Genomic DNA, 20,220 nt, shown 5'->3' with positions numbered 1-20,220 from the left:
TAAGACCTAGAAAAGTTCACTTGCCTAAAGATACATAAATGGTGATAGGTCCTAAAATTAGGATCCAGGACTACTGGATCTTGATTCAGGGTTCCTTCTAATACTCCATGCTAAATCTTCAAATACAACTTTAGAAACTGAGACTACTTAACAGAATGCCATTCACCAATGAGTCTCCAAAAAGCCACCCCAGATTTTGGGCACTATTTAGGTCAGAATATGCTCCAAAATATAATTTTAAAACCCCAGCAATGTGTTTATTTTTACCAGTCATCTATAGGACATGTTTAGTTCAAAGCAAAGATGCTAAATAAGATATCATGGTGATTAAATATAACAAAACAGTCCATTCATATATATGGAGTTCACTCTCTCAAAATAGACATGTTTCTTCCATAGTGCTTAGGAATCATCCAAAGGTACATGCATTTGAGGAAGCTTTATAGCCGGAATATCTATCTGGAGGAACAAACATACAGTGATCACATTAGGCTAAAGTACCCATGTATAAGGGCTACTCATGCTGTTGATACTGCATAGCTGCAAGCATAGTCTGGTTATATCATTGCTTTGTTTTCTGTTGAGCCTGATCCTCCTAGTTATGACTCTCTGTTGTTCATCACTGAGTATCATGTTTTTTGAGGTCTCTGTCAAATATTACATCCATTGCTCCCTACCAGGTGTCACTTGACAATGTTATCTGATTTTTAGTTGCATACCTAACATCAGGATTACATAATACCTCATCCAACAATATCAGAAATGCTGTGGTTGGGTGATTTAGTAATTAAGTGACTCAATAGATAGAGAACCAAGTCTGGTGACAAGAGGACTTGGCTTCAAATCTGCCCTCATATACTTCTTAGCTGTGTGACCCTGGACAAGTCACTTAACCCCAATTGCCTAGCCCTTACCATTCTTCTGCCTTGGAAATGATAATTAGTATCAATTCTAAAACAGAAGGTAAGGTGTTGTGTTTTTTTGTTTTTGTTTTTGTTTTTGTTTTAGGAAGGAAGGAGGAAATGAAGGAATGAGGAGAGAGAGAAAAAAGAAAAGGAAGGAAGGAAGGAAGGAAGGAAGGAAGGAAGGAAGGAAGGAAGGAAGGAAGGAAGGAAGGAAGGAAACAAAGAAAAAAGAAACAAAGAAATAAAGAAAAAGAAAGAAATGCTATGGCTATTAAATTTTTCTCCTGCAAGGGACAGTCACAGCTTTGTTAGGCTCTTTCTAGCATTTCCAGTGGAGGATGCTGTGCTTAATAAGCCTCTCCTCAATTGCTCTTGTAGTCAATGGCTATGATGTGTTCTTCCAGCCACTATGAAAATTTCCCCTCAACCAGACTACTCACAAGAAGGTAGCAAATGCCCAAGTCAAGAGCACATTTGCTTATAAATTCATATCTCCTTTACCATGTACCTTTGATTCCATTTTCATTTAAGCTATTGTCAGAAATTCATTTTCTTTATAAGGTCTTATCACACTGCTCTAGCAAGAGCTATCCTCATGGCTCCTTTCTCAAATGGAAAAGGAACTAAGCAAAATTGGGCTGAAGAAACAACTTTCAAATTCTTCCAATCATGCTCATCTTTTCTATGCAAATCACAAGGCTAGTTAGAGTACACTGAGAAGGCTGGTGACCATCTTCTTCCAGGAGCAAAAGAATAAAACACAGCCCACGTCTCTCTGTCTGTGTGTGTGTGTCTATCTGTCTGTCTGTCTGCTGTCTGTCTCTCTCTCTCTCTCTCTCTCTCTCTCTCTCTCTCTCTCTCTCTCTCTCTCTCTTCACAAGCAGCAGCAGCTTCTAGGGACTTTCACTGTTGTTTATTGTGCTTCTCACAAATGTAAACAACTTCACATGTTGCTCAACAAATGACTATTTAAAATGCAGTGGCATTTCAGTTAGAATATTCTTTGTTTTGTTTTCTGCACTGATGCAGAAGTGATTGGTCCATTCATATCTAAGCACACTCATCCAAAATTGGGGCAGTTATGGGCCATAAGATAGATGCTACATGCCAATGGTCAAATAATCCTTGGATAGTGTGTTGGGATGTGATATGAATGGTAGAATGGTCTAATGGAAAGAGCCTGAAACTAGAAGCCAGGAAACCTTTGTGTTCTAATGCCAACTCTGCTATTAATCAATCAGCTGTGTGACCTTCAGCAATTAGTTGAACCTCTCTGTGATTCAGTTTTCCTCATCTGTCAGGAAGGAATAAAAATATCTGCCCTATCAATCTCACCAAGCTGTTGAGATAATCAAATAAAAAAAATAGAATTAAAAGAGCTTTGCAAAGTAAAATGTGTAGTGTCCCTTATGGTTCTCCACTTAAACCAACAGCCATAAGCATAAAATCTGACCTGATCATGTCATTTTGCCTCTCATAAATCTTCAATGGTTTCCTACAACCTTTAGGATAAAGTAAAAATCTTCAACCTTTCATTTGAAGACATTCACACTCTGGTTTCTATCTACGTATCCAGTCTTATTTACAGTCATAAGCCTTTTCTACTCCAGTCACCTAGGTGGCCCAGTGGATAGAGTGCTGAGCCTGGAGTCAGGATGACTTGTCTTTCTGAGTTCAAATCTGGTCTTAGATACTTACTAGCTGTGTGACCTTGAGCAAGTCACTTAATCCTGTTTGCTTTAGTTTCTTCATCTGTGAAATGAGCTGGAAAAGGAAACTATAAACTACTCCAGTATCTTTACCAAAAACAACCCAAATGGAGTCACAAAGAGCTCAACAAAATTGACTGAAAAATAACTGAATAATAACAATGACAACAATGCTCCAGACAAGCTGGCTTGCTAGCCATTCCACAAATGAGACATATCACTTTCATACCTTTAGAAGAGATGATATCCCATGTCTGTGAAGAGTTTCATTATGTCTGAGTATTAAAATGCTTAGTTTTTCTTTCAAAGTACATACAGCTCAAGTGCCCCTTCTATAGAAAGTCTCTTTTTATATCTCTTGAAATTGCTTTGTGAGGAAAAGGAAGGAAGGGAAGGGAAGGGAAGGGAAGGGAAGGGAAGGGAAGGGAAGGGAAGGGAAGGGAAGGGAAGGGAAGGGAAGGGAAGGGAAGGGAAGGGAAGGGAAGGGAAGGGAAGGGAAGGGAAGGGAAGGGAAGGGAAGGGAAGGGAAGGGAAGGGAAGGGAAGGGAAGGGAAGGGAAGGGAAGGGAAGGGAAGGGAAGGGAAGGGAAGGGAAGGGAAGGGAAGGGAAGGGAAGGGAAGGGAAGGGAAGGGAAGGGAAGGGAAGGGAAGGGAAGGGAAGGGAAGGGAAGGGAAGGGAAGGGAAGGGAAGGGAAGGGAAGGGAAGGGAAGGGAAGGGAAGGGAAGGGAAGGGAAGGGAAGGGAAGGGAAGGGAAGGGAAGGGAAGGGAAGGGAAGGGAAGGGAAGGGAAGGGAAGGGAAGGGAAGGGAAGGGAAGGGAGAAGGAAGGAAGGAAGGGAAGGGAAGGGAAGGGAAAGGAAGAAAGAAGGAAGGAAGGGAAGGGAAGGGAAGGAAGGAAGAAAGGAAGAAAGGAAGAAGGAAAGAAGAAAGGAAGGAAGGTGCTTAACTTTTCTGTGTCATGGAGCCCTGTGACTGTCTAGAGAAACCTTCAGACAACCACTCTCAGAATAATTTTCTAAATGTATGAAATACATAATATGACAAATGAAACAAATTACAATGAAATTCAGTTGTCCAAATACTTTTTAAAAACCAAGTTCAGGAAACCAGGTTAAGAACCCCGTGACTTAATCTAATATAAGCTCATTAGGGACAAGAAATATTTTAACTGTGTCTTTGTGTCCCCAGTGCTTCGCATAGCATCTGGCACTTTTTGAATTGTTAAAACTAAAGGCATAACTATGTGTAATTCTTCCTAGTCAAGAAAAGAGCCTAGAAGAGATGGACACTTATCTGGCCATAAGAATTTCAGAAATGGAGGAGGGAACAGCTGTTTTTAGGTATGTGTGACTCAAGGAAGGAAAAGATAATAAGATATACAAGAGAGCAGACAGCAATGAGCAGCCAGACTGCCTACACTGCTGAGAACTGTTCTTTTTTATCCTATGTCAGACATTAGATCCTTACCAGGCAGGATCTGCACCAAGGACAGACCCAGTCTACTCTGGTCCTTTGGTCAATACTCACAGACCACACTTAATTTACAAAAATTGTTAATGACTAAAATAAAACATAGGCCTCCTCTTAAGTAAAGTTTTCATTATGGGGTATGGATGTTAATATTAAACTGAGTCTCTCAGCTTTTGCATTTCCTGGCTGGAACACTTAAAATTAATGAGCCTTATGCTGCACTCACGTTTTTGCTCTATAAAGCACACACAAGGATTGTTTTTCTCCCATCCAAATAGGCCATGTAGGCTTTCATCAACCTATCATCAAATAGCATTTATTAAGCTCCCACCTGTACATAGCAAATAACACTGCCATGAGCTAAAAAAGGTTGAGGAAAGGACAAGTTCATTTGACAGCTGCTCTTGAAGGGAGATGGAGTGTTTGGAATGGCAGATATTTTTAGAGGTTCAGAGGATGATACATTTAGAAGTTGGAAGGGATCTTATTGGCCATTTAGCCTAATCCCCTTATTTTACAGATGGGGAAAGTAAGGTCCCAGAGAGGTGAAAGGACTTTCATGCAGTCAGTAATCCAATCATCAAAGCTGGGTTTAGAATTCTGATTTTCTGACTCCACAGTTGATTCTCTTCTAAAAACCTTTGTTTCCTTCACCATGGACCCCTTCTTGGAATAATGTTTTTAAATACATATGATAAAATACATCAGATCACAAAGGAAACCAATTAAGTTAAAATACTGAGATTAAAACATTTTAAAAACAAATTCAAGGGTCTGAGGTGAAAAACCTCTGCCCTATATTTATACCCTTTTGGTACTATAGCTTTAGTGACTGATCCACAGCAATTTCTAGCAGACTTGACTGGTTTAGAATCCTATCACATGTGGATTCACATTTAACCTCAGTTTACCTTCAGAAGAAACAAGGTAAAAAGAAAAGAGAGGTGGTTTTGGACCCACAAAAAACTCGTTTCAAATCCTACCTCCAACACTTACTAGCTGTGTGATCATGGGCCAGCTACTTAATCTAAGTCTTGGTCTCTTCAAATATAAAATGGAGGTAATGCCTCTAGTCCTTATCACATATAGCCTCTGAGCCCAAAGCCAGAGCTCTTTCCCTTGGCACCAGGCTGCCTCCAAATATCACACCAATGGATCCTCAAAACAGTTCTATGAAGTAGGTAGAGGAAGTACAATTCTCTTCATTACAAGGGTCTGTAGGGAGAGGGAGAGTGGAGCTCCTCGTATAATTCCTCCTGGAAATCTGTCAAGATTTCTCACAAAGTTAACTCATGATGGAAAAATAAACCTGTCCCAACAGGTCATGAAGGGAGATGGGCTAAGCATTCTTCCTCCTCTCTAACTAAATTGGTGGCTTTGCAGAAAACCAAAATGTTTAGACAATTGTACTTAAAGGAAAGGAAAAGCTCATTAGATTTCACATGATGTCCAGTGCTGATTTAGTGGACATGAATATTTTGAAGAAAAAGGTCTACAAAATAAATCAACAGTATAAGTAAGATTTAGGGGGAGGGAAGAGCTTCCCAAAATTATGAGAACCAATTGTTTTTAAGCACTTCAATGGCACCCAATTATAGATAAATGTTATCACTCAAATGTAAATAGGACTGGCACTTCTTTGGCTGGTGACAGTCTAATTTCAAAATATTCTAATCCAGTAAAGCAGGATCTCCAGTAGGATTCTTATTTCATTGTGGATTTGAGTCCTACTTTTATACTAACCTACCTGTATAACCTTGGACAAACTACTTAATTTCTCCAATCCAGAGTCTCCTTATCTGTAAAATGCAGTAATGATGCCTGCTTGACATAGATCACAAGGTTGTTATGGGGGTTAAATAAGATGCTATCAAAAGAATATACTTCATAAACCATAAAGTGTTACATAGATACAAGGAATTATTACATAATTATGCTAATTATAATATATAATTAAATATAATGATATAATGATATTAAGGCCACACAAGTCATTTCTATATTTCCACAATTAATAGATGGGCTAGAAGGGAAGTTGAATAGAATGCATGTTTTTCTCACCTAATGGAAAGAATTGAAAAAAAACTTAAATAAATAGTTATTTTTAATACATAAATAAGAAATAGTAAAAATATAAAAATGGCCAGCCTGAACTTGATCTAGCCAAGTGGAAAACTCTAGACTTGTTTTGCCATTTTAAACTGGCTTCCTTATTAGGAGAGCCCACCTCTTATTTGGTCTAATTATCTAAAATGATGTTTGAAAATAGCAATCTCACTCCTCCTACCACTGACACAGAAACATCAGCTAAGAAAGAGATATTCATTATTCCACTAACCACTCTCTCCCCAACTGCCCCACCCAAAAATGATGTTTGGGCATTTTCAAATTATAATATTAATAAAAAAAACTTACATGTATTGTAACCTGAAAAACTTATGGGTAGATTTGTTACTAGAATAAAATAAAGGACAAAAATTTTTTAAACTTACATGTACAAAGCAACTGAAAATTTACAGAGTACAACAACCCTATCTGTGAGATCAACCCTCTAAGTATTCTTTTTCTCCTGTTTTACAGATAAAGAGGTTCTACAGGTTAAATTATTGGCCCATGACTACACAACTAGTAAGAGTTTACAGAAAGACCTGAATCCAAGTCTCCTCATTCCAAATCCACCATTATGCCACATAAGCTCATGGGAACTCCCACATTTCAAGGACTTATAAGAAAGGCTGAGTAAGCAACGTTGTGATTTCAGGCACTAAAATACCAGACAAATAGCCGGGCTGGCTATAAGACGGGACTTCCCAAAAGTCTCTGCCTGAGCATAATCATTTCTGGTACCATTATAAATAAAACTGGTTGCTAAGCATTCCTGTCCCCACCAGCAAGAAGCCCTAAAGCCTCTGAGATTTCTCCTGAAAGGCATGGCAGACAGTCAGCCCAGCAACATGAATGTTGAGATACCACTCCTCAATACCTCCTCAATTCAGCAAAGAAAGAAGCGTGATTGCAATTAGGCAGACAAGCATACACACACGCACTCTCCTCACTCAGATGCTGTAAGGAATGACTGATTAGGAAGAAATATTATCACTTCATTCCAAAGCTAAATAATAGGGTTTTGAATATTGACTCTATCTTCCCCAGCCTGGCTCTCAATGCAGAAAATCCAGCCAAATTAATACAAGTTTTCTGTCATACATTGTACAGAAAAGCAACAAGGAACCTTAGAAGCTTAAGATCAAGGTATCTAAGCCTTAAAAGAGATCCCCAAGTCTCACATATAGTCCAGCCCTGATCCAAAACATCATTACCTTATTACTGAAAAAACTCAAAATGCTAAATTACAAAGTTCTGTCCTAACAGCCATGGAATTGACAAGATGATGTTCAAGAAGCATAAAACCAAATGGTCAACAAGAATTAAATTCCTATTATTTGCCACATATTTCAAGTGCCGAGGATAAAAAGCAAAGAAGGATATTATCATCTTTGGAGGATATACAAAGCAATTTCCCAGAGAAGGCATTAGCAGCTGAAAAGGATAGAGGGTCTGGAAAGGCCTCATGTAGGTGGGAAAGATTCAACATTAGATGGGAGAAGGAAGAACATTCTGGGCATGGAGGAAAGCCTGCAAAGGTAGACACACAGGAGATGGAGGGTCCTACGTAAGGAACATCTGGCTAGACTGAAGGATGCATGAAGAAGAGTAACATTTAATAAACCAAGAAAGGCAGGTCGGAGCCAAGTTGTGAAGGGCCTAAAAATCCCCCCAAAATTTGCCCTTAACTACAGTCACTGGAGTTTATCAAGACATAAAGTGGCATGTTCAATCCTTTCCTTTAAGAAACTCATTTTGGCAACTATGTGGAAGGAAGCCCTATACAAAAGGGCCCCAAATAGTTGAAGGAGCAAACATTGATACCTCATCATGGATAAACCTGTAATTGTGTAATCGCAACCTGAGTCTTGACTAGAGAGTTTCAGAGTGGTTTGGATATCACAATTTTATTTTTGTTAAGATTATATTTGATATGAAGGGGGCAACTAGGTGGCAAAGTAGATGGAGTGCTGGGCTTAGAGTCAGAAAGCCCTGAGTTCAAAAATGACTTCAACACTAGCTGTATGACTCTAGGCAAGTCACTTAAACCTGTTTGCTTCAGTTTCCTCATGAGCTGGATATGGAAATGGCAAACCATTCCAGTATCTTTGCCAATGTAAGGAATTAAATTAGGGGTCTAACTAAATATATGAGAACTCTAAGATAATGCTATAGTTGCAGATTTAAAAATATTATAGCTCAAGCCAAGATGACTTTTAGTAGTTTTATTTACAAAAAAGTAGAAAGAGTGAAAGTAGAGAAATTTAAAAGAGGGTAGAGAAGAATTCTAGCCTATCACCCTAAATGTTGCTCAGGTCTACAGCTCAACCCAGACAGGGCTCATTAACTACTCAGCTGGAGGACTCAATGGTGAATTAAACAAGGATTCAACTCATGAGGCCTCCTCCAAGAAGGAGAGGCCTCTCCAAAACTAATCCCTCCAGAAGCCAGGAAAGGAGAGTAGCTTCTCACTCACCCAAGGGAAGCTCCAAAGAAGATCCAGGAGCAGTCTTACCAGAAGCAGGCCAAGAGCCAGAGTCCCAGGTTGAAGTCTCAGTTCATAGCTCTAAGTCCCAGGCCCAGTCCAAGATCCTCCAAGCCCCAGGTTCAGGACCAAGACCTCTTGGACAGGAAGTTCAGGACCCTTTATAGTCCTTTTTCCATATCACTTCCTGTCCCTTCCTCCACTTTACAGGAGCCAATTGGAGTCTTTAAATTTGTTTATTACTTCCCAGGGGGTGGTCAGTCATCTCTGGGTTTTCACCCACTTTAAGTAAGTGGCTTGTGAACCTCCCCCACTTAGTGTTAAATAGGGGTGTTTTCAATTTTTGTTGATTAATTTAAAAATAGGGAAGGGGAGAGTTAATCCTATCTTCACACCAAAACCACCCCAAATGGAGTCACAAAGGATCTGAAACAATTAAATAACAACATGATCTGAAGAGTATTTTGAAATTGGCCTTAACTGGTAGTGGGAAAGGTAGTAGATTTGGAACCAGAAGACCTGGGTTTAAATTATAGCTCTGCTTCATAACGGGCCACCTCTTATGTCTTCAAGCCCGTTACCTCATTTATTAAATGAAGAGACTGGACCAGAACTAGATGGTCTTTAAGAGTGTTTCTAGCCCTGAATCCTGAAGATCCCAAGGACTGACATTTGTGAGTGAGTAAAAGGGGGATTTAGTAATTTAAGGATAAGGGATAAGGACAAGTAATCCTTAAGTGGCTAAAGAATGAAAAGCCCCACTCAAGAATCTGACCTCCTTATCCCTAACTCAGTCCTTCACATAGTCTCAAATTTTACCATTACATAATCATTCCTTCATATTACCAAGTATATTCTTTTAAAATGAAAATACTTTTGATTTAATTCCTGCTGCCAGTTATTCACAACTTATTGTGAATTATTTTATCCTCTTTCTTTTAAGAAGCTAGCAAAACTCCAAACAGAAGAGATTTTTTAAATGAATCTGAGAACCAGTTGCTATTTAAATTTAGTGGCAACCTGATAAAGTAGAACAAACATTTGCTCAGAAATTATAGATGCTAAGATCAAATCTCTCCCCTGTAGGGGTTGGAGTAGATAGCTTCTGGGGACCTTCCAGTTCTAAGTCTATGATTATAATATCATATTCAAATGTGAGTTCCCTAAATGCAAGGCTATCTTGCTTTTAGGTTTGTATCTCCAGTATTTAATACAGTATTTTTGGTGTGGGAAGTGCACAATAAATACTTTGTATTTCATTCATCCACAAACATTGCCTGGAGAGGGCAGATTAGAGTCTATGTATGTGATGAGGTAGAAGGTAAAAGGGAAGGGGTACAAGGTAGATTTGTTCTCTGTCTCTGTGTCTCTGTGTATGTATATGTCTCTCTTCTCTCCTTCCCCATCTCTAACTCTACAGAGACAGAGAGTGGGGGGGGGCAGAATTAAGGCAAAAGAGGGCTTCTGAAATAAAAACAAAAATAGTGATAACATATATTGATTATGATCCTATTCATTCCAAAAAGCAAGAAAAAAATAAGTGCCAATTATTCATTTTGCCTACCCCCAACCCTTGCCCCTTTTGCAGACCCCATGCACCCATTATCAATTATTCACTAGCCATCCCAAAAGACCTACCCCTGGTGGATCGTAATTCAGTTGCCTGGCTCCCAGAAAGCAAAAATAAGGCTAGAAGACTGTGCACCATCAGTCCAATGGAAACAGGTTAGTTCTATACTGATCACAAGGGTTAAGGGAAGGAATCACATTGCTTAATCAAGGGGAGGACTTGAACACTGGTTGAAGATAAAGAGAAGGCACCACCCAGGATCATGTTTTGACTTGAGTTACTAACCAAACACCAGTAATATTAGGATTGACCTAGATGGGTTTTGAACCACTGTCAACTCATAGATAATAATTTCTCAATTATTTGAGATTTTATTGACTAGAACTTAAACCATGAAGGTCCTTGGCTTCCTCATTTTCTTCCTCCTTTGAGCCTTTTCACTCAGGGTCCACTGATGTCCACATGGACAAAAGAATAGAAGTTCATATTTTTCCATTTCAGCAACTGTTGGGAAAGCTGTTAAAGGAACCAGTTGTTGTTTTTCAGTCGTTTAATCTTCTCCAACTTTTTATGACTCTGTATGGGATTTTCATGTCAAAGATACTAGAGTGGTGGCCATTTCCTTTTCCAGTAGATTAAGGCAGAGATTAAGTGATTTGTCCAAGGTCACACTGCTAGAAGTCAAATGTGAACTTCATTCTTCCTGACTTCAGGCCTAGGGATCTATCTACTGAGCCATATAGCTGCTTCTAAAGGGACTGGAACTATTGGTCAAACTAAGGTTTTAGTGTTCTCTGCGAATTTTATTTAAATAATAATAGTTATTATCATATTTTAATCAAATACTCATTTAAGAGCGGTGTGGCTTAGAGTAGTGGTGTCAAACTAAGATAGAAATGGGGGCCATTAAACGCTACATAAAGACCCCTACTTGTGACATAGTGACTTAATTTTTAAAGGTAGCATTGTTTATGCTTTACTGTATTTTTATTTATTTTGTTAAATATTTCTCAATTACATTTTAGTCTTGTTCTGGCCTCATTCAGCCACAAAATATTTTACACCTCTGACTTAGAGTCTAAAAGGCTGACCTTGGAGTCAGAAAAACTAAACTTGGGTCCTGCATTGCATGTATATTAGATATGTGACCAAGAGTGAATCACTTAACTCCAGTCAGTGCCTCAAGCAATTCTCTAGGGCTCTCAGCTAGAGGGGCTGGGGACTGGTATTTCAGGACGTTTGCACACTAGAAGTTCCCTATGATCATCAAATAATCCCAAAATTAAATAATAGCCAACATTTAGTATTTAATGGTTCGCAAATGCCTTTAAGTACTTTGTCTCATTTAAGCCTCAAAACATCCCTCTAAGTTGGACATTATTATCATCACCATCTACTCATAGTTATGGAGTTAGTAAGGGCCAGAAGTAGAATCCAAACCCATCTTTCTCTCTCCAAGCTCTCAGTATAACATGTATCTAATTTCCCTGCAATTGATGTCACTCAAGATGTCATCCTCATTCATCCCCAATTTTTCAATTTGTTGCCAAGTCCTGACAATTTGTGCTTTCATAACCTCTCTTTTATATGATATTCCCCTTTCTCTCCTCAGACACTGCCATCACCATAGTGCTGCCCCAGGGCCTTGGGACTTGTGGACATTTAACACTAGCTTGAACCCCTTTCTTTTGATTTTAAAGGAAGAGGTTAATCTTAAACTTAAAGCTACAGCTTGCTCTTTCCACCACCCTCTTGTTGAATAAGAATGGAGACAAAACATTTTGTTTATTTATGAGCCTGCCTCTAAAGAGAGTGGGGTAGAGAAAGGTGGACATGTTCACTCTGTAACCATTCTAAAGCCATTCTAAAAAAGCCATTCTGACTTTTGACCTCTAGAAGATCTCTGTCTCTGGCCCAGAGTGAAGTCCAAGTCCTCCAATCAGAGGGACTTTGGAAAGGGATATTAGGAGGAACATAAACTGGAGTACCAGGAGGAAGTCGGGGTTTTTTGTTTTTTCCTTAAAATCCAGAGTAAGTAGGTGCAAACTTGGATCCAACTCTTGGAGGAAGCTGCTAAAGAAACTATGGGCCATACTGGCAGATGCCTTTCCTTTCTCTGGCCCATTTATTTTTATTATTTCATAAATAATTGTAAACTAAGATAGAGTCTTCAGAGAACTTTTATCTTAACATCTGGAGTACTGTAATAAGGTTGGTCTCCTTACCTTAAGCCTCTCCTCACTCCAGTCCATCCTACACTAAGCTGTCAAATATATTTTCCCAAGAGCAAATCAAACCAGGTCACCTCCATCACCCCAAATTCAATCAGCTCCAGTAGCTCCCAATCATCTCCATGATCAAACATAAAACCTGCTGGCATTTTAAGCCTTTCATTACTTGACCCCCCACTATCTTGCCAGTTTTCTTTTCTCTTTTTTTAAAAAAATTAATTTAGAATATTTTTCCATGGTTACATGATTCTTGTTGTCTCCCTCCCCTTTTCCCTCCTCTTCTGCCAGAGCTGACAAGCAATTCCACTGAGTTATACATGTATTACTGCTCAAAATCTATTTCCATATTATTCATATTTGTAATAAAATGATCTTTTAAAACCCAAACCTCCAATCATATACCCATAGAACCAATCATATACCCATATACCCATAGAAATCATATGTTTTTCTTTTGCATTTCTATTCCCACAGTTCTTTCTCTCAATCTGGATAACATTCTTTCTCATAAGTCCCTCAGGATTGTCCTGGATCATTGCATTGCTATTAGTAGCAAAGTCTATTACATTTGATCATCCCCTAATGTTTCAGTCTCTCTGTACAATGTTCTCTTGGTTCTGCTCATTTCACTCTGCATCAGCTCATGGAGGTATTTCCAGTTCATATAGAAATCAAGCAGTTCATTCCTTTTAGCACAATAGTATTCCATCACCATCAGATACCAGTTTGTTCAGCCATTCCCCAATAGAAGTACATCCTCTCATTTTCCATCTTTTTTTGCCACCACAAAAAATGCAGCTATAAATATTTTCGTACAAACATTTTTTTATCTCTTTGAGATATAAACCCAGTAGTGGTATAGCCAGATCAAAGAGCAGGCAGTCTTTTAAAACCCTTTGGGCATAATTCCAAATTGCCCTCCAGAATGGTTGGACCAATTCACAACTTCACCAGCAATGCATTAGTGCCCCAATTTTGTCACATCTCCTCCAACATTCATTACTTTCCTTTGCTGTTATATTGGCCAATCTGCTAGGTATGAGATGGTACCTCAGAGTTGTTTTGATTTGCATTTCTCTAATCAGGAGGGATTTAGAACACTTTTTTTATGTGCTTAGTGATAGTTTTGATTTCTTCATCTGAAAACTACCTATTCATATCCTTTGATCATTTGTCAATTCTTTGCCAGTTTTCTTATACCTTGCTTTCACCATATACTCTGGAATCCTGTGACACAAGATGCTCCATCTCCTGACTTATAAGCATTTTCACTGCCTGTCCCCCATACCTGGAATTCTCTCCCTCTTCATCTCTCCTCACTTTCATGGCTTCCTTCAAGTTCAGCTAAAATCCCACCTGCTATGAGAAGCCTTTCCCAATTTCCTCTAATGCAAATGCCTTCCTTCTGTTGATTATTTACTATTTATCCTGAATATAATTTAATGATTGTATGCTGAAAAGTGTTATTATATGTTATTGGGAAAATAAAATATTTAAATTTTTAAGGAAAATATACATACATACATACATACATATATATATATAAAGTGTTGCCAAATAGTTATTTGCATCTTGATGCCCCCATTAGATTGTGAGCTCCTTAAGAGCAGGGATCATTTTATGCCTTTCTTTGTGCCCAACACTTTGCACCTGTGCTAAGTTTAATAATTGCTTACTGATAAGTCTGATTCAAAATTTGAGTTTTCACTGTTCAAATCTCATCAAAACATAAAGAGACCACAATATAGAAAGAGAATTGTATCAATCAGGATTGTTTTTCTAAGTGGTCCTTTCTGTGTCTTTTTCTGTATTTTGCTTTTCTTTTTAAAAAAGGAGGGGGAAGTGTATACACGCATACAAAGGCAGATAATGGGGTCACATATTGAAGCCTTACCCTATGGCCTAGCTAAGAGAAGATTCTTTGGGTTTCTTCCAGAATGGAGCCCAACCTACATGTTTACATCAGCCTATGTTTCCTCCCCAGGGAGAGTGGGAACAGGGCATGGGGTAAAACCAGCCTTGCTGCCTTATGTACATTCTTTACCAATTATCTGTGGACTATAACATGCAGGGCAACCCAGCTGCTGCCAATCCCCAGAGCCAAGGACCTATTCAACACCAAATGCAAACCATCAAAAACCCATTCTTGAGAAAAGCACAGCTGGGGAACATTGTCCTTCCTCATCACGGAAGCCCTCAATGAAGTACAGATGCTTCCAGTAGTAAATAAAGTGGGGGAGAGAGAAGTGGGGAAGCTTAAAGTGAAAATATGCTGCCTTTATCTTCAGATCCTCCCATGCAGGTAGCACCTGCTACCATCACTCTGACTCCACACTCCCATAGTCTCCCCTCCTCTCCCCTTACCTCACCTGGCCCACCCCCACCCTCTTCTTGCATTGGCAGCTACTGGGGGTAGTGGAGGGAAAGGGGATGAAATCTCTCATTTTAGACACAGAAAACAAAAACTGGAGGGAAAATTTGAGCCAGGAACAATACGGTAGCCTCCCCCACCCATCCAAAATGTTGTCTTCCATGAAATTACCAAATTTTCCACTTGATTTTGACACCGCCTGAAAGTCCATCAATTGAGATTAATTTAACTTAACAAGTTGCCTATATTTTTTTAACCCTTACCTTCCATGTTAGAATCAACATTGTGTATTGGTTCTATGGAAGAAGAGTGGTAAGAGTTGGGGGTTAAGTGACTGGTCCAGGGTCAAATACATAGGAAGTGTCTGAGGTCAGATTTTAACCTACGGCCACCATCCCTAGACTTGACTCTCTATCTACTGAGCTAGCTATCTGCCCCTAAATGGTCTCTTTTTCTGTCAAGGTAAAGAAGCAACTAATCAATACACAAGCACTTATTAATCACCTACTCTATGTTTGATAGACAACATTCATGCAAAAACAAAAACAGTTCTCCCAAGGAGTTGACACTTTCTCAGAGAGAGAGACAAGATGTATAATGATAAATATACACTGGGGGTGAAGAGGGCGCTAGCATCCAGCTAGGAGGGCAGAATCAGGAAAGGAGATGCTTGAATTCAGTCTTGAAGGAAACAAGGTCATAATGAATATAATAACACATATACAACCTATATCACATTATCTGCTGTCTTCCGGCAGGAAGAGGATGGGAGGGAGGGTGTAGATGTGGATTGCAAAATGTCAGAAATGATTATTAAAAGTTGTATCAACAGGGGGCAGCTGGGTGGCTCAGTGGATTGAGAGCCAGGCCTAGAGACTGGAGTTCCTTGGTTCAAATCTAGCCTCAGACACTTCCCAGTTGTGTGACCCTGGGCAAGTCACTTAACCCCCATTGCCTACCCTTATCACTCTTCTGCCTTGGAGCCAATACACAGTATTGACTCTAAGATGGAAGGTAAAGATTTGAAAAAAACTCGAGACTCATTTAAAAAGAAAAGTTCTTGGTTTTTTAAAAAAAAGTTGTATCAACATGTAATCTGGAATTCTTTTTTCCAAAAGGAAGGAAACAAGGAATTCTAAGATAGGGAGATGATGGGCAAGTGCGTTCCAGGGACAGGGGCTTGCGTAATCTGTACTCATCAATACAAAGGCACAAAGATGGGAGATGAAATGTGTATAGGGGTAGCAAGAAGGGTAGCTTGGCCAAACCAGAGCATATGAAGGAGACTAATATATAATAAGACTGGAAAGGTAGGTTGGAGCCAGATTGTGAATATTTAGAGCACTTATATTTTATCCTTAGGAATACCACTTTGGAGTACAGGTTGGAAAAGGAAAAGCCAGGAAGCAATCAGACCAATAAGGAGGCTATTGTAATAATCCAGGTAAAAGTGATAGGACCTGTATAAGAGTAGGAGCCATATAAATAGAAGGGAGCAGATCAAAGAAATGTTATGCAGAGAGAACTAATAAGATTTCATACCATATAGCAGAGTAAGGAAGAGTAGAGTTGAGGATGACTCTAGGTTCCTCATCTGTATTACTGGAAAAATAGTGATGCCTTCAATAGAAATGGAGAAGTTCAGAAGAGATTAAGGTGGTATAACGAGTTCTGTTCGTAACATGTTAAGTTTGATGTGCCAATGAGACAACCAACCAGTTATGCAAGGATCAATCACTCTCAAATGATCAAGAATCTCTCCGAACATCTAGCTGAGACAGCTGCACCAAAGGAAGTTTTGATTAGAGAAGCTAGAGACATGAGGTAAATAATTTTAGAGCTTGGAGTACTCTAGGGAGGTTTGAAGGAAGGGAGGAAGACTTAAATGGATGCCAGGATGCATGTTGAATATAAGTCAGAATGTATGAGAAAGCATACAGAAAGGAAAGTGAGATAATTTTCCTTCACCATAATGATTCCTCCCCCACCACCAACCTACTCCACAAAAAGGTTTCAGAATTCTGCTTAGGATTGACCCTAAATCCAGGAAAAGGAAAGAAACCATTTGTCCTCTCCCTCTTTCTCATAGTACCCAAAATTCAGGCTCATCCTATTAGTATTATGGTTCAGATATAAAATGGAATTAAATAGACTCTAGGGGTTGATCTGGGAACCTGATCAATATTTTAACACCATTGTTAGAGAAAATAAAAGCACTCGGTTCCAATTCAACTTAATTGAACCTCTGGAACAACTTGATTCAATAATTTGAGTGACTACTATGTTGAACACTAGCCAGGACTTAGCATGCCCAGAGCACCCAGGAAGCCTGAATACTATTACCTGTGGACCTTCATCTTTCATATTTCCACAGGTACTTCAAGGAATAATGGAAGAGAGTTAGGAGGAAGCTCCAGAAGCATCTCCTGGCTGCCAAGTTGGGTGAGGAGAGGGCAAGATATTTGGATTCCAAAAGTCCAAAGAATCCCCAGAACAATTTTGCCTTAGCCAGGAAACATTTTTAGAACATTGTTCTATTTCCTCCTTTTATCCCTTCTGCTGTTATGAAGACATCAGGGAACCATCATTGCAATTCATCAAGCAAGAGATGTTATCAGGGATTTTATAAAGAGGCTTTCAATTCCTGTACCTGTTGGACTCTCTGATATCTCTTCTGATTCTGTGACTCACCACTCTTGCTAGGATTCTCCAGTTCGACTCAATTCAAAGGGCTTTTATTAAGTGCCAGCTGTGTACAGGACACTATGTTAGGCACTGAAATTACAAAGACAAAAATGAAACAATGTCTAGCTTCAAGGAGCTTACATTCTTCAAAGTCAGTACTGAACCCAGAGATGAGAAAGGTTTGAACCATATCACCATCACTGGAATAAATCTAAAAAATAAAGCCACAAGCATCTGGCATTCCCATGGTACCAACAATAAGATTTCAGGCAGAGGAAGAGTTTTTCAGAGAATTGGAATCATAGAATTTTAGTATTGGGAAGGATCTCAATGGATTCCCATCAGATCCAATCCATACCAGTCCTCCGAGTGTATACCACCAACCCACACCACAAAAACAGTCCTGACAATAGTAACCCAGCTGAGAAGCAACTAGGGGCCACAATGGCTAGAGCACTGGGTCTGGGATCAGGAAGACCCAAGTCCAAATCTGGCCTCAGACACTTACTAATTGTGTGACCTTGGGCAAATTATTTAATTTCTGTCTGTCTTAGTTTCCTCAACTGTAAAGTGGGGATAATAAGAGCATCTACCTCACAAAGGTATCATGAGAAGCAGATGAGATATTGGGGAAATGTTCATCCCAGAACCTGCCACATGGTTTGAATTTAATGAATGTTTATTTTATGGAAAGCCTTTACAAAATTATGAAAAGTGAAATGAGCAGAATCAAGAGAATATTACATTCAGCAAAATAAATATTTGAAGAATAATTTATAAGTCCACCTCCAAAGAAAGAAGTGATAAATAGAAAGAAGCAAGACATAGTTTAATATATACCTTTTTTTTTTTGGTCAAATGATGCCTTCTCTAGTGTGGGGAGAGGAAGAAGAAAGGAAAGTACCTGTGAACTTTAATGTAACAAACAAATAAATATTGTTAAATTTTGCACATGCCAAACTCCAGCCTTTTCTCCTTTTATATCATTTCCTCACATTTATATATGTGCTCTCTACATAAATTGATATATAAGTTGGTGTCCACCCCCCGCCATCGAAACCAGTTGTGTCAAACACATCTAGTGACTTCTCCAGTGCTACCCAAGCCAGATTAAAATATAATTGAGAGGACCCTTCCATGTTTAGATACACAGTCCTCTGCCTTATTCATCCTCATTGCTTAACGTGTGCCATGGGTGGGTCGGGGGCTATTCTGTCTGAAAAAATAACAAAGAATGTATCTATAGTGCACTGACTGATCTATGTAGGAGTCAAACTAGATTTTATCTTCATTAGCACCATGCTCCAATATTACTGTCCCTTAAAAAGGACAGTAAAGAGCAAGAGAGCACATATATAGGATTGCAACCAGTATGGGGAAGGGTCTCAAGTCTATGTCATATGAGGATAGGTTGAATGAAGTAGATATGTATTGGTCCTGGAAAAGAAAAGACTTGGGAGAGACATGACAGCTATCTTTAAGTAGTTGAGGGAGTGTCATAAGGAAGAGAGATTAGATTTGCTCTGTGTGGCTCCAGAGTGTAGAATGAGTAGAAGTGGTCAAGATGGAGAATTATCCAAAAGTGAAATGAGCTGCCTAGAAAAGCAGTGGACTTCCCATCACTGGAGGTCTTCAAGCAAAATCTGAGTAACTACCTGTCAAGGAAGTTGGAGAGGGAATTCTTGTAGGTATGTGTTGGACTAAATGGTCTCAGAAGTCCCTTTTAACTCCAAGATTGATTCAGGGAGTGAGCTGAACCACAGATGCTGCTTAAAAAGCCTCCCTATAGCACTTGACTGACCTGCACACCAGCTAGTGAAACATCTGTATCTGATATGACCCCTGACCCAAGGGCACAGAAACCTGTGTGATTTATAAGGTGTTTGGTCAATCTCCAGACTTTATACTAACCATATCCATCCTTAGCATATTCCAAATAATCCCAAGTATAGAGTTTTCTGTTTCAGAAAATCCACACCCCAAATAAATAAAACATTTAATCCAACATCTAACTAATCCAAATGTGCTGAGAACAATGTGAATGGAACTAGGCAACCCAAAGATACTTCCTAGGCCAGAGATGTGACCATTTCTGCCATCATGTTCCACTAAACTTTTGGTTAACAGAAAGAACAAATCCTGAAAAGAGCTATAGCTGGGTCTGTATGGGGGGATATATTTCACAGAACCACAGACTATCAGTGATAGAATTATTTCAGAGGCTACCTAAAGATACTTGAACAAGAATCTCCCCTACAATATGCCCAACAAGGGAGCATGTAGCCTTTATATGAAAACCTCTAGTAAGGGAAAAGCCACTATCTCCTTAGGCAGTCCATTCCACTTTAGGATAGCTCAGATCATTAGAAAGTTTGTTCCTTACATGAAACTTAAATTTGCCTCATTGTAACTTCCATCTATTTCTCTCCATTTGCCCCCTGGGCCCAAGCAAAATGTGTCTAATCCCTCTTCCACATAACAATCTTTCAAATGCTTGAAGTCAGCTATATTTTACCAACACAGAATATCTACCAAAGATGATTGATATACTTAGGGTTGGTTTTTTTATGATTTTTCTTTGTTCTTGGAAGAGACATATAGGAAAGTGGTTGCCTGATTGAGAAGAAGAGAAAGAAGGGAAGGCAGGAAGGCAGGAAGGCAGGAAGGCAGGAAGGCAGGAAGGCAGGAAG

The sequence above is a fragment of the Gracilinanus agilis genome, chromosome 1 (genome assembly GCF_016433145.1).
Source record: "Gracilinanus agilis isolate LMUSP501 chromosome 1, AgileGrace, whole genome shotgun sequence".
Lineage (NCBI taxonomy): Eukaryota > Metazoa > Chordata > Mammalia > Didelphimorphia > Didelphidae > Gracilinanus > Gracilinanus agilis.
This window is presented reverse-complemented; position numbering follows the sequence as displayed.